Source organism: Pongo pygmaeus, chromosome 4 (assembly GCF_028885625.2).
Source record: "Pongo pygmaeus isolate AG05252 chromosome 4, NHGRI_mPonPyg2-v2.0_pri, whole genome shotgun sequence".
In the NCBI taxonomy this organism is placed as follows: Eukaryota; Metazoa; Chordata; class Mammalia; order Primates; family Hominidae; genus Pongo; species Pongo pygmaeus.
In genome coordinates, this window is record NC_072377.2 from 38,161,875 (window position 1) to 38,175,491 (window position 13,617).

The window sequence follows — 13,617 nt, forward strand, 5'->3', positions numbered from 1 at the left end:
GCTGCCCTCCTCAGTCTGGATCAGACATGATCTTGGTAGTGGTTTCATTTCTTCCCATTTTGCTGCAAGTTTTTTTGTTTGTTTGTTTGTTTTTAGAAAATACTGTGTTGCTGTTATCTTGTTCCTATCCTCATGCTCTCCATTGCAAGTGAAAGGAGGGAAGGAAGGAAGGAAGAAAGGAAAGAAAGAATCTCCAATCCCTTCTAGATTAGCGATAATGGGACCCCTGTAGGTTTGACTTTATTTAGAGTTGGCATTACTTCAAACTAGAAGGCAAATCCCAAGGTCTGGAGATCAGGTCAATGGAAATGTGGAGGATTTAGAATTTTCCCACAGTAAATGAAATGAGCAATCAGCTTAGACAACTCCCAAAGGCACTGTAGAATATGTGTTGTACAAGTGAATCTATACATCTTTGTACACAAAACGCATCCTGGACTGCCCTGTTGAGTGCTGTTCCCAGCCTCTCCTTTCCTTACACAAACTTAATTTACCCAGCGGTTCCAATCCCCTCCTCTGGTTTCAAGTCATGCTTCTGTAATCTGTGCAGTTTAGAACTCATGCTGCCCCTGCATTATCTTACATATGTCTCTCTTCTTCATCAGGATCAGAAGCTCATCTCTGGGGCTAGTTGTCTGGAATGAGACGGGCACCATATTTTAGCCTACTTTTCTAAACCCCACAGAACCAAACACACTGCTGGGCACATAATTATGTACAATAAATCCTTACTGATTAATTTAATCACTATGGTATATAGTGGAAAGAGACTAGAACCAAAAGAGCCAAGAATTCTGGTCCTCATGCTTCAGTTTTCTCACCAACAGGCTGAGGGAGATGGATAAGATTCAGTGGTTTTCAAACTTTTTTTTTGACCGTGGAATTTTTTTTCAAGTGAAGTCTTATTTTATCTAAAGCACCGGTAGGCAAGCATTTATTTTAAATGTTCTCTTTTGAAAGTTTACATTTATCCTGGTAACCGATTAGTCAATCAGTGTGTGTAAAGAGGCTTTCTTTATAAACAAAACATTGGAAATCAGGGGTTATGGTGGCAGCTGGTGTCTTACATCAGCCTCAGCACCTGATGTGTTTGGTTTAGGTTATACAATCCTAAGAAAACCCTGATTCACACAGAGGCTATTTGCAAATAAAGTTTTTCTTTTTTAAACAGGTCATCCTGTTATTTTAAGAAACTCACCAGTTAAACCTTTCCAGACATTACAAGAAGGATGGGAGGACATTTTCAATTAACGTTTTAATTGCTATTGACTTCTAACACCAGACAATATTTATTATCTCATGAACATCAGATGAAAAACTATCCATGTTTTATTATGTGAAAACGATAAGATGTTTTTAACACGTCCCACTGTGTCTGCTTATTTCTTGTTACACAGCTGATAAAAACACTGCGGCGAGACACACACTTAGGACATGCCAATTGATTAATGTGAGTTTTATTAAAATATAAATATAAGCCTAAGGTGACTGGAAACTCATAGAATGGTACACTTAAGATTTGCACATTTTATTCAGTGTAAATTTAACCTAAAAAAGGAACAATATTGAACTCTAGTTTAAATATGCATATTGATGTGTTTATGGGTGAAGTATACTGATGTTTGCAACTTTGAATATATCAAAGAAATTAAATGGACTGAAGCGTGGATAGAGCTGGGTAGTTGGACAGATATATGGTAAAGCAATATAGGAAAATGTTCTTGTTCACTGTACAATTCTTTCAACTTTTCTGTGTTTGACAATTTTTATGATAAAATATTGAGGAAAATGTAACTCAAAAGACAAATCTTTATCTGAAGTGTATTTCAAACATATGTCATCTCACATGATTTTAATTTTGCATCCAATATGGAAGTCTTCCTGGTAAATGGAATTTCTCAAAACCAGGATGATTTTAAGCTATTCTTGAGAGTGACAACCAGCCAGCTGGTTCTAATGATGGCAGTGGGAGAGATTTCATATCACTGATGTGATATCAGCCAAAAGTAAAAACTGTAAGTTGTGTTTTGTGATGCCTGGCACTTCAGGCTGTGTGACTGCCAGCACAAAAATCACAACCTGTGAGCAGGCAGAGAATTCTACACTATTGCAGTTATTTCTGGTCCAGCTTGGGAAACGGCACTCACAGCAGGCAGGATCTCCCCGGACCATGAACCTGATTCCTCCTCTCTTTATTTCCTAGAGAATGACTTACCTCATCCTCATCACCGTAAGGGAATTGGTGAGGCTTTGCATTGCTGGAAACTAACACTCCAGTGAAGAGACAGTGGGTGGAAGCTCAGGCACCTGGGAGAGTGGAGGTTGAAGCAGATTTTCTGAGTCCCACTTCCAAGCAGGATTAGGCCCAGTGTCTACTTGATGAAGCTTCCTATTCCTTAGCATCACAGAGAATATTTCAGATGCTGAGGAAGGACACCAGAATGTATGTGCAGTCTCCAAACTGGTCTCCTTGCACCTTCCTTCTCCTTTCCCCTCAAGCTACCCAATTTACACATCCAGTTTAATCATCTAAAATATCATCTAAAATATCACTTTTGCTCTTTTCCCCCTTAAAACTGTTCTCTTCCAAATGCTTTAGTGGCTTGCCATTACTTACAGGATAATGTATTATTAATATCTTTAACCTCTCACTCAAGGTCCTAATGAATATAGCTCTAATCTGTGTCTTTAGATTTAGTTTTCTCAACTCTTTAGAAACTTCTTCTGCTGCCATTAGATTGGCATCCCACTGCCCCCCTCCACTCCTCTCACTTCCTACATATACTGTAAAAATTCTATTCTATATGAGAGGTTTTCATGCTTTGCTCCCTTCCACTTCATCCATCCAAATCCTGTCAGCTGAGGTCATTCTTTTTCCCTCCGAGTTTCTGTATCAGTTAGGATGCTTTAGACTGCAAGTAACAGAACACAAGGAGCCAAGTATCAACCAGTGGTTTTTAAGCTGTAGCATGCATTAAAATACCAGGAGGGCTTGTGAAACCACAAATTGCTGCTCCCAACCCCCCAATTTTCTGATTAGGCAGCGCAGGGGTAAAGCCCAAAAATTTGTATTTCGAACAAGTTCCCAGGTAAGGCTAATGCTGTTGGTCAGGGGGAACACACTTTGTGAACCACTGGCTTACACAATGGGAAATTTATTGTCTCACTCAACAAGACATCTAGAGCGGTGGTTCTCAAACTCAGCTGCACGACATAATCACCTGGGAGTATTTTTAAAATCCTGATGATCACACCTCATCACTTACCAATGAAATGAGATCCTCTAGGGGTGAGATCCATGCATCCATATTTTAAAAAACACTCCAGGTATTTACAGTATGCAAGCAAGTTTTAATTCCACTGGTCTAGAGGCAGGGAGGTTGCCCTTCTAGTTACTTCATTGGTCCAGCAGTGTCATCATGGACCCATTTCCTTCCATCTTTCTCTTCTGCCTTCCTCTGGATATTAGCCCTTGTTGACTTTTTCTTTCACCATCACACATTGCTTGCACCTGTTCAAACCTTCCTCCTTTAAAAACAGCATCCAAAGCTTGGAAAAGGAAAAAGCACATACACCTTCCTTTTGTCTTTTTAAACCTATAGAAAATGTTCCTGGAAGCCTCCCGACACCTCCACATATCTTTGAACTGAACTGAATCACATGACCGACCCTAAGCCAATCACTGAGAAGGGAATGAAATGTTGACTTAAACCATTGATTCCCAGAATTGGCAGTACATTACAATCACCCAGAGAAGTCTGAAAACGATTGGATTTTGGATTTTATGTCTGACCCACTAAATCAGAGTCTAGAAACGGGGCCCAGTTATGGAAGTTTTAAACTACCCTCCAGGTGATTATAATGTGCAGGCAGAATTTAGAACCGGAGGCGGAGCTTGCAGTGAGCCGAGATCGCTCCACTGTACTCCAGCCTGGGCGACAGAGCAAGACTCCGTCTAAAAAAAAAAAAAAGAACCATTGGTTTTGAGCAATCAAGATTCATCCCTGGCCGGGTGTGATGGCTCACGCCTGGTAATCCCAGCACTTTGGGAGGCCCAGGCAGGCAGATAACTTGAGATCAGACTGGTTTGAGACCAGCATGGCCAACATGGCAAAACCCCATCTTTACTAAAAATACAAAAATTAGCCAGAAGTGGTGGCACACGCCTATAATCCCAGCTACTCAGGAGGCTGAGGCACGATAATTGCTTGAACCCGGGAGGTGAAGATTGCAGTGAGCTGAGATGGCATCATTGCACTCCAGCCTGAGTGACAGAGCGAGACTCTGTCTTAAAAAATAATAATTAAAAATAAATAAATTCATCCCCTAGAGCTGTGAAACAGCTCAGCCCCTTAGGAAAATGCATAGCCACTTGGTGCTTGAACAAAATCAAAGTTCTCTTAGCCGGCAGAAGGGGTAATGGCTATTGGAGAGACAACTGTCACTCATGGGACATCCATATGCTGTCATGTATGGCTAATCAGCAGTGTCTGGGCTTTCACCCCCATTGAAAGCAGAACTCTGCTCCATTTCTCTATGCTCCTAACAAGTTCTTATCTTAGTGCCTTGCACAGAATAGGTATTCAGTACATATTTGTTTATTATTTATTGCTTTGTGGATCTGCCGGCAGATTCACTGGTGGACTGAAGTTACTTTGCTTGGACGTTTCATTCCATTGAAGCCTGCCAGAAGGACTGCTTCATCTCCCCTATCTTTGAAGCTGGAGAGGAGACATTGAAAGCTCCTGCTCTGCTCCTCAATTAGTGTATCTGCCTCTTGACCCAGCTGTGGTTTTATGTGACAGGGAAATTCCACACTCGGCATGAATGCGTGGCCTGACCGGGGCCATGCCAGGAGCTGTCGTGGTATTTATGTGTGCCTGCTTTTGTCTTCAGGGTGGTGAGGGCCAAAGTTTGCCCCTCAAAGCAGTTTGGCAAATCAGCACTGGGGCTCTTTTGTACAAGTACATTTAGATGCATAATTGAAGCACTTCTTCCTCCTCTGCAGAGAACTTGACATTTCCCTATCACGGTTAGAGGAAAAGGAAAAGTATTTGAAGCTTGACAGGGTGAAGAAACAAGCCATCAACTTTAAATTAAAGAGGTTGATGGGGAGAGGGGAAGGCTGGTCGTGACTTTAGAAGCACATACTCTCTTTTATTTAGCAAAATCCCGTGCACAGCTCCTTATTTACAACTCCTACAGCAGGGAATGCTGAGGAGGGCCTGGCCTGGTGGAGGCTTAATGGGCATGTTAACCTGCAAACTGTTTCATGTTGGGCTGAACAGAAAGGAGGCTCTAGGAGCAAGACCTGTGAGATAGACATTTGGAAATTTTTATTTCAAGATGGGGGAGATGTTGTTTGATAATCATTCCCTTCCCGGTCATAAAGTCTGCAATAAAGACTTTATATTCTGTTACACAAAACCCTACTCGCAAGGAATGTTGCTCCTACACATTTCTTCCCTTTCCAATCTCATAATTAGTCTGGCCACCCCCTATTAATGACTTGGTTCTAGGTAACCCAAGCCACATGTGAAGAGCTTCCTTGCATATGCTTACTTGTGCGGCTGTCTCTGCCTAACAGGCATTGGTATCAAATTCACCTTCTGACATGCAGAAAATGACCATTTCTTTCCTATCATTTTGCCCTGATTTGAAAATCCTCGTGTCACTACCATCTTGTAGGGGAGAGATTTTACAAGCCTTTTATTTCAGGGACAAAACTCTTTTCTTTTGGGAAGCAGGTGAACCCCCGTCGATAAACTTTGGAAGCCCCTGGCTAGCAGTGGACTGAATGGTGTTGATTTCAGTTTGTTTTCAATCTCATTTTTTGGAGGGCTTTACAAAGCCAATAGCATAGCTTTATGGGGCCGGAGCAGGAGCTAACGTTTTCTCTGCCAATGCCATTTCCTATAAATCTTGCAAAGCCCCTTGCCACACTGTTTACAAAGATGCAGCATCAGAGCGCAAGAGCAAGTCTCGGATTTCTTTCCTGAAACTTCATTAAGTTGTAAGAAAAGCTCAGTGCAATTTTCATCCTTCTCCCATGAAGAGTTATTGTAAAAAGTGAAAACTACCACATGTGGCTAAGGAAAGTAGCGGTGGAGAGTGTGTGTGTTCCTGAGCCCGACACAAGTGCCTTTAATTTGCCAAATGACAGTCATCCAAGCTCCCAAATAAATGGAACATTTCAGCCCCAATTCTCATCACTTCTTCCCTAAAAAATTCTATTCAAGTGTAAAATGAATATAAATCTTTCTCGACTATTAAAAAACAACAACAAACAGCTTCAGTTTTTCTTCCCTCAGCAAATGTTCCACTGGCACCTAGGGAGAGGTGGGGACAGTCTCCAGAATGGAGAATTTTCTGGTTCTTGGTCATATCTGCCTGATGGATGGGGTGGTAAAGAGGGGAGAGTTGTGTTACTACTCCGTTACTTCTTGGGACGCAAGAGGAAGAGGAAGCGGCCAAGTGAGTCTTCCATTCCCAAGCCAAACAGCTTCCCTGCCTGCCTGTCCAGGTTCTCAGGCTTTAAGGGATGGAGGAGGTGGTTAAAATAGTACCTTGAAAATTTAAGGAACTCTTAGGGGATTTGCAAGCACTTCAGTCCTTGCGTTCTCTTAGAGATGGCAGTAGAAGAGACCTTCCTGGTGAGTCTCCTAGTGTGGGGCAGGCAGCAGCAGGGACAGATGGTGGAGGTAAGTCTACATTGAGTGAAGCCGGAGTAGTTTCTGGAATCTTGAGCGAGTGTCTAGGAGCCTTGACAGGCAGCAGGCTGGTGGATGTGGCTGTGGGAGACAAGGCTGAGGCCTGATTCCAGCACTCCCTGACGCTGCAGGTGATGGTTGGATACCTTCCTTAGTCAACTTCTATCCTCACCTCTTGATCTGGAAAATAGGGATGACACCATCAAACTACTCAGCATTTCCACCACTAATGACTAACTAGGAACTTGCAATAGGAAACGTTGACTGTTTTGACCATTTGTAAGCCTGACTTCCCAGATCTGGGGGCTCGCCCAAATGTCTCCGTTTACTAAGCTTTTTGCAGGCCGTTCCAGGCCTTAGGGTCTAAAGCCTGACAATGTTCTGACAAGACTTTCTGCAGGCTTGGCTAGTTCTTGTGGGACTATGAACACGCAAAGTGAAGGCCAAATGTACATTTGCAGTTTTACTCCTTATAGAGAAGCCTGAGTTATTAATTAGGAGAGAAACGGAAGAAATGTCTTAATTTTTTAGAAACTTGGCTTTCTCCATGGTTGTTTCTTCCCTTTGGGTGTCAGTTGCCTTTGGCTTTGTCAACCAAAAGAAAAGATTCAATGTGTTAATTTGAAAAAATCTTTAATAAGAAAAAAAAGACAATTTTTATACGCTGTTATTTGCCTGTGAGTCAGATATTGTCTCTTGGCTGACTGCAATATTTACTGTTTCTACAGCAAATGTCCTGCTGCCTTGTGTGATTTAGTTAGCAACCGCCTTCAAATCTATTTGAGCATATTCTTTGCTGTTCTTTAACCATTGTCCTAAGAACCAAGCCCTCTATTTGTCATTTGCATTTTTTTTTTTTTCGAGATGGAGTTTCGCTTTTGTTGCCCAGGCTGGAGTGCAATGGGGCTGTTTTGGCTCACTGCAACCTCCACTTCCTGAGTTCAAGTGATTCTCCTGCCTCAGCCTCCCTAGTAGCTGGGATTACAGGCACCCCCCCTACGTCTGGCTAATTTTTGTATTTTCAGTAGAGACAGGGTTTCAGCATGTTGGCCAGGCTGGTCACGAACTCCTGACCTCAGGTGATCTGCCTGCCTCCGCCTCCCAAAGTGCTGGAATTACAGGCGTGAGTCACAGCGCCTGGCCAGTCATTTGCATTTTGGAGCACATTCTCTGTGAATATGGGCTCCCTTCCTCTTTTGCTCTCATAATTTCTGCTGGTCCTGCCTTACTTGACCTGTTGGGGCAGAAACCAACCTCATAAAGGAAATCAACAGCAGACATTTAATACAACCTTCTTATGATGCTTGGAGCAGAATTAACATCTCCTGCATAGATGACTGAAGGGTGATTTCGCAAAACTGTGCTTTGTGTAGCTGCTGTTTGAACGTGCATGGCTTCCCATGCAGTGAGGGACACATGCACCAAGATGGGCTCCTGCTGCGTTTCTGGATGTGTCCTCTCTTTCTAATGCTCAGTCTACTCCTAGCACTGTGATCTTTGCTGCCTCTGCCATTCCACCCCCAGCTCGGTTAGGGGAGCTAGATGACGGTTCAGAATAAGAAAATGTCTCATTGCGGCACCTTCCTATCTTGTGTCTCTCCAAATAACAGGGTGCTAAAAATGTGGCAGTTCCCAGAAGTCAGAGTGTGGCAATGATGCTAACGGTGGAAATGCTCTGAGACTCCTTGATTTCTCTCATTTTATCCAACCCCTGCCTCTCTACTCCCATCCATCCCCACATCCTGGTATAGCAAGGCTGAATTACAACATGGCAAGACAGGTCCTTCTGGGACTGTTTACAAGGCTGCACTACCAGGAGGATATTCAACATAGATCTAACCCAAGTGAGTACTCATTTTAATGAGTAATTTTACAGAGGAGGGAATGGGCTCTGAAGGGGTTAAATGGCTTGTCCAGGGTAGACACTGTCAGTTGTAGGCAGGACTGGGCCCATTTGACTCCCAGGCTTGTGTTCTTTTTAACAAAAAGTGTTCTTTTATCCTACCTCCTAACAAGTTAGGCTCTGTGCAATAGTTACCATGAGGCAAATTCAATTCCTCTTAAGGGAAATCCGTTTTGTTTGGGTATCAGCCAAACTCGCAATATTAAGAAAAGCCTAGAAATGTAAGTCTGCTTTAATTTAAAATGTTAAGCACTTTGGAAGGCCGAGGCGGGCAGATCACTTGAGGTCAGGAGTTGGAGGCCAGCCTGGCCAACATGGAGAAACCCTGTCTCTACTAAAAATTCAAAAATTAGCTGGGCGTGGTGGTGCACACCTGTAATCCCAGCTCTCAGGAGGCTGAGGCAGGAGAATCGCTTGAGCCTGGGAGGCAGAGGTTGCAGTGAGCCTAGATGGCGCCACTGCACTCCAGCCTGGGCGGCAGAGCGAGACTCTGTCCCAAAAATAGATAAATAAATAATAAATAAAATGTTAAGCAACACTGACACTTCTGAGGAGCTCTGTGGTGCTCTTTGTTTTCATTACCATGTCTGTAAGCCTTGTATTTGAGTGGGATGGTTGTTTCATGCCTGAAGGGTGGTGTAACTTTGTGCGTCTATACCTCTAAAAAGAATGTACTGAGAGTTTAAAGCCTTTCTGGGATAAAGTTGAAGCCTTTCTACCCAATACATTATTTTCTTTCAGATACTGTGGCCAATGATGCCCATTCACCCTTTGTTTCTCCCTCCTTCTTTCCTTCCTTCCCTCCCTCCCTCTCTTCCTTCCCTCCCTCCCTCTCTTCCTTCCTTCCCTCCTTCTTTCCATCTTCCTTCCTTCTTTCCTACCTTTTTTCTTTCCCTTCTTCCTTTCTATTCTCCTTCCCCCTCCTTCTCCTCTATCTCTTCTACTTCTTAGCTTTTCTTTCTTTGATAAAGGAATGGTTGAGGGTGAATTGTCAAGACAAAGCCATAGAGTATGATTCAATCACTGCTAACCACCCTCAAATAAAACACTATTTACTAATCTCCTAGATTAAATGAAGAAAGAAACAAACAAAAAATCCCAACCTTGGAAAAAGAAGGTATGTAGCAAAGATATAAATAGGCATCTACCTAAGATTATAACATTCTGAGTTCTTAAAGGCATTCTTATGAAGAAAACATGAGCTTGGATGACATGATGATGAAGTAGACAAGATTTATATCTACTTTATTCCTACCTCCCCTCAATTTTGAGTCCAGATCTGAGACTCCCGTGGGTATAAAAATGTGCAGGGGAGTGATCTAGCTTCCCAAAATTCAAAAAACACAATAGCCAATCTAGCATGACATCTTTCCTAACTTTCCCTAAGAGTCTAGACATGGTCTCATAGGAGTGACACCAGTTGTTATAGGCCAGAGGGCAAAACCCCATTTGGATTTTATTGCTAAGATGCCTCAGGACAGAATTTGTTCTGGTCAGGCTGAAATAAGAAAAGGAATTAATATTAAGGAGTTGGAAGTGTGTAACTGACCTTGCGTTTAAGGAAAACAAATACGTTCCAGAGAGACTAAAAGATGCTAATTTTCTTCATGAAATGAGGCGTGGGACCTAATCCCCTTTTCAGCTAGGTTTATCACATAGAGGTAGGTGTGTGGGGGGTTGGGGGGGTGTATGTGTTGTCTTTTCTAGAAACGTCTTTCTTGTTTTTTTGAGGTTAATTAAAACCATATTTGATAATATGAAAATAGCTCTAACCATGATGGTTTTCATCAATTCAGGGCCTTTCAAGTATTCTCCTGGCATTCTGAGACTAAAGGTGTCATGATCGCCCTAAGCCATTTGGAAATTGTCGTCGCAAATTGTGCAGTAAGTACTTCCTTGTGAATTTATGAATCTCATCAGATTTTGGAACATGCTGATCTCAGAGGTGAGGGCAGGGCTCTGAGCCTGACTGCCTCACTGCTCATCTGTGGCTTCCTTTTATCTTCCTTTCCAGTGCAGAGCTCCAAAGAGTTTTTCAAAGCCCATTAGAATGCCGATGGCATTCTTAAGAGAAGGAAGAGTGTTTGTTTAGTTGAATTAGGGGAAGTCTCCTGTGGCCAATGAAGTTTTATTGAGCCATTTCTAGAAGAACTAAAAAAATCAAGTGGGCTTCTTTGTTTTGTGCTTTATTGTTTATTTACATTTGCTTGAAAAGGTAATCTGCACAGGTTTGATGTCAGCTGGGAAGTGGGACACCATTCATAAGACAGAGAGGAGGACTCTGGGGGAGAAAATATTTGGATAGACAGACCACTTGGTTGAAATGGAAGGAGGGAGTCAGAGAATTTCATCATGTCAGTAATGGGCTTTAGTGGCACTTTCTGAGTGTATAATGTGTTGGGTAGTGAAGGCTTGCTGGGGGGTCGAAGAAGGGATTGCCAGCAAAAGCAAGATGTGCCAGATGGAAAAAAAAAACAATAGGGAGAAGATTAGTTAGCTTTATCAATAAGGAAAAGTTGGGATAGAACAAAAGCATAATAGTACTATATCACATAGCCAAAATTATCATAGAGGTATAGATGTGTGTGTGCACGTGCATGTGTGTGGGTGAGTGCACGTGCATGTATGCATGTGTGCAAATGCATATTGACTATATGTGTGTGTGTGTGTGTGTGTGTGTTTCGAACCTAACTTCCAGAATACTTGCCATGCACCAGGCACTGTTCTGGAGTGGTTCAAATCTCATGACTCTTTGTTCTCTGAGTGGCACTTTGCTTTAGGTAAGCACGTTTGAGCCTCAGGTGCAGGATTTCCCTTGCTTGCCTACAGGGGAATTTAAAGAAATAATAAAGCAGAAAGTCTACAACTCTACCTGGTATGGGATTTAATGAAACTACTCTCATCGATCTCATTTTATAGAAACACAGAGAAGTTAAGTTTGTCCAAAGTCACAGGGTTAGTAAGTGGAATTGGTAGGATTTGCCCCAGAAAGTGCGGGGCCAGAACAGTGATGCTTCGCTGCCGTAGTAGCACTTTCCCTCTCGACAGGCACTCCTTAGTTTTCTCTGTTTGTCAATATGCCAAAAGTGCACATAAAATGATGTTTGTGGGAATATAATTTATATAGCACATTATTGGAAAATACCTGAATGTTCCACTAGAGGGAATTGGTTAAATACATTTTGGTATGTTCATGTGAGAGGGCACTATACAGCTGTTAAAAATAATATTCTCAAAGAATATATGCGACTACTAGGCTTAACTAGGTTATGTTACATGGGAAAAGCAGGCAGCAAATCTGTATGTATAATTTGATGATAATTTTGTTTTTTAAAACTACTGTGAAGGGAAAAATGGAGACAATCTAACTGTATATGAGAAGAATGAGTAATAAACTGTGGCTTAGTCATTCAATGGAATACTACATCTAGTTCAACTGAATGAAAATAATCTCCAAGGATCAACATGGGTAAGTCTTAAAACATAATGCTGACTGAAAAAAGCAAGGTACAAAAGGATATATATGGCATTGTATCACTTATGCAGAAATCTAAAATGTGCAAAAGTAATATACATTTTATGACTCTAATTGCATAGTAAAGGCCAGGTGCGGTGGCTCACACCTGTAATCCCAGCACTTTGGGAGTCCGAGGTGGGCGGATCACTTGAGGCCAGGAGTTTGAGACCAGCCTGGCCAACAGGGCAAAACCCCGTCTCTACTAAAAATATTTAAAAAGTAGCCAGGCAGGGTGGCCCACGCCTGTAAGCCCAGCTACTCAGGTGGCTGAGACAGGAGAATTGCTGGAACCCAGGAGGTGGAGGTTGCAGTGAGCCGAGATTACGCCACTGCACTCCAGCCTGGGCAACAGAGTGAGACTCTCTCTCTCTCTCTCTCTCTCTCTGTATGTATATATGTATATAGATAGATAGATAGATAGATAGATAGATAGAAATGTTTTTGTACTTTTACTGTATATATATATATATAAAACAGAGTAAGACTGCCTCTCTCTCTCTCTATGTGTATATATATATAGAAACGTTTTTGTACTTTTACTGTATATATATATATACAGTACTTTTTGTACTTGTACATATATATACCAGTACTTTTTGTGCTGATATATATATATATACAGTACTGTATATACATATACAGTACTTTTTGTACTTGTATATATATATACAGTGCCTTTTGTACTTGTATATATATATACATACAGTATATATATTTGTGTATATATATACAGTAAAAGTACAAAAACGTTTCTATCTATATATATATATAGTAAAAGTACAGAAACATTCACAGGATCTATACACACCAGCTTTAGGATAGCACTTCTTCATTTCCTTTAGGAATGAGAAAGAATTAGATGAGTTTCAGCTGGATCCATTTTATTTCTAAAGGAGCGAACTGAGCAAATGTGGTAAAATGTTAACATTTGTTAAATCTGAGTGGTGCATCCCTAGGTTTCTTTTATACTGCTTTCTGTATGTTTGGAACATTTTATAATTAAAATTTGTCTGTGTGATATATAATAAGGATACACACGTGGAAGAAGCTAGCGGGCATCAAAATATAAAGAGCGACTATGTTGGAAAAGTATAGTGCAATCTTATTTTCTTTAAGTTTTTCTGTATTTTTAAAATTTATGTAGTAAGTATGATATAAGAAATAAAAGCAAGACAATGTTTTTTTAGGAAGCATCAATGTTGTAGGCAAAGAGTGCTGCAGTGGAATATGGAATCTGCTCCTATGTGACACTGGTTGATTCCCGTAGGCACTTTGTAGCAGTAGGTATTTTGCAGCAGTTTCCTCACCTGCACAGTGGTTTTATGGGCCGCATGCTCACTAAACTGACTTATTCTTCCTGGTAACCTGCATACAGACCTCCCAGGCCCTGGCGTGAAGGTGGCACTGTGATTAACTCTTGCCGATGGAATGGGAGGAGGCAGTTAGAAGTAAGTATGCCTGCTCTGACGTTTCTCTCTGCCTTCTGT

At 41.6% G+C, this 13,617-nt stretch overlaps 1 long non-coding RNA gene across 1 annotated transcript in view; it reads left to right on the forward strand.

Moving 5' to 3' along the window:
• Window positions 1–13,515: 13,515 nt before the first annotated feature.
• The window catches only part of LOC129037439 (uncharacterized), a 149,229-nt gene continuing 149,127 nt past the window's right edge, over window positions 13,516–13,617 (forward strand). Inside the window, exon 1 of the long non-coding RNA XR_008502809.1 lies at window positions 13,516–13,578. This is a non-coding gene — a long non-coding RNA (uncharacterized LOC129037439). The remainder of the gene's footprint in view (window positions 13,579–13,617) is intronic.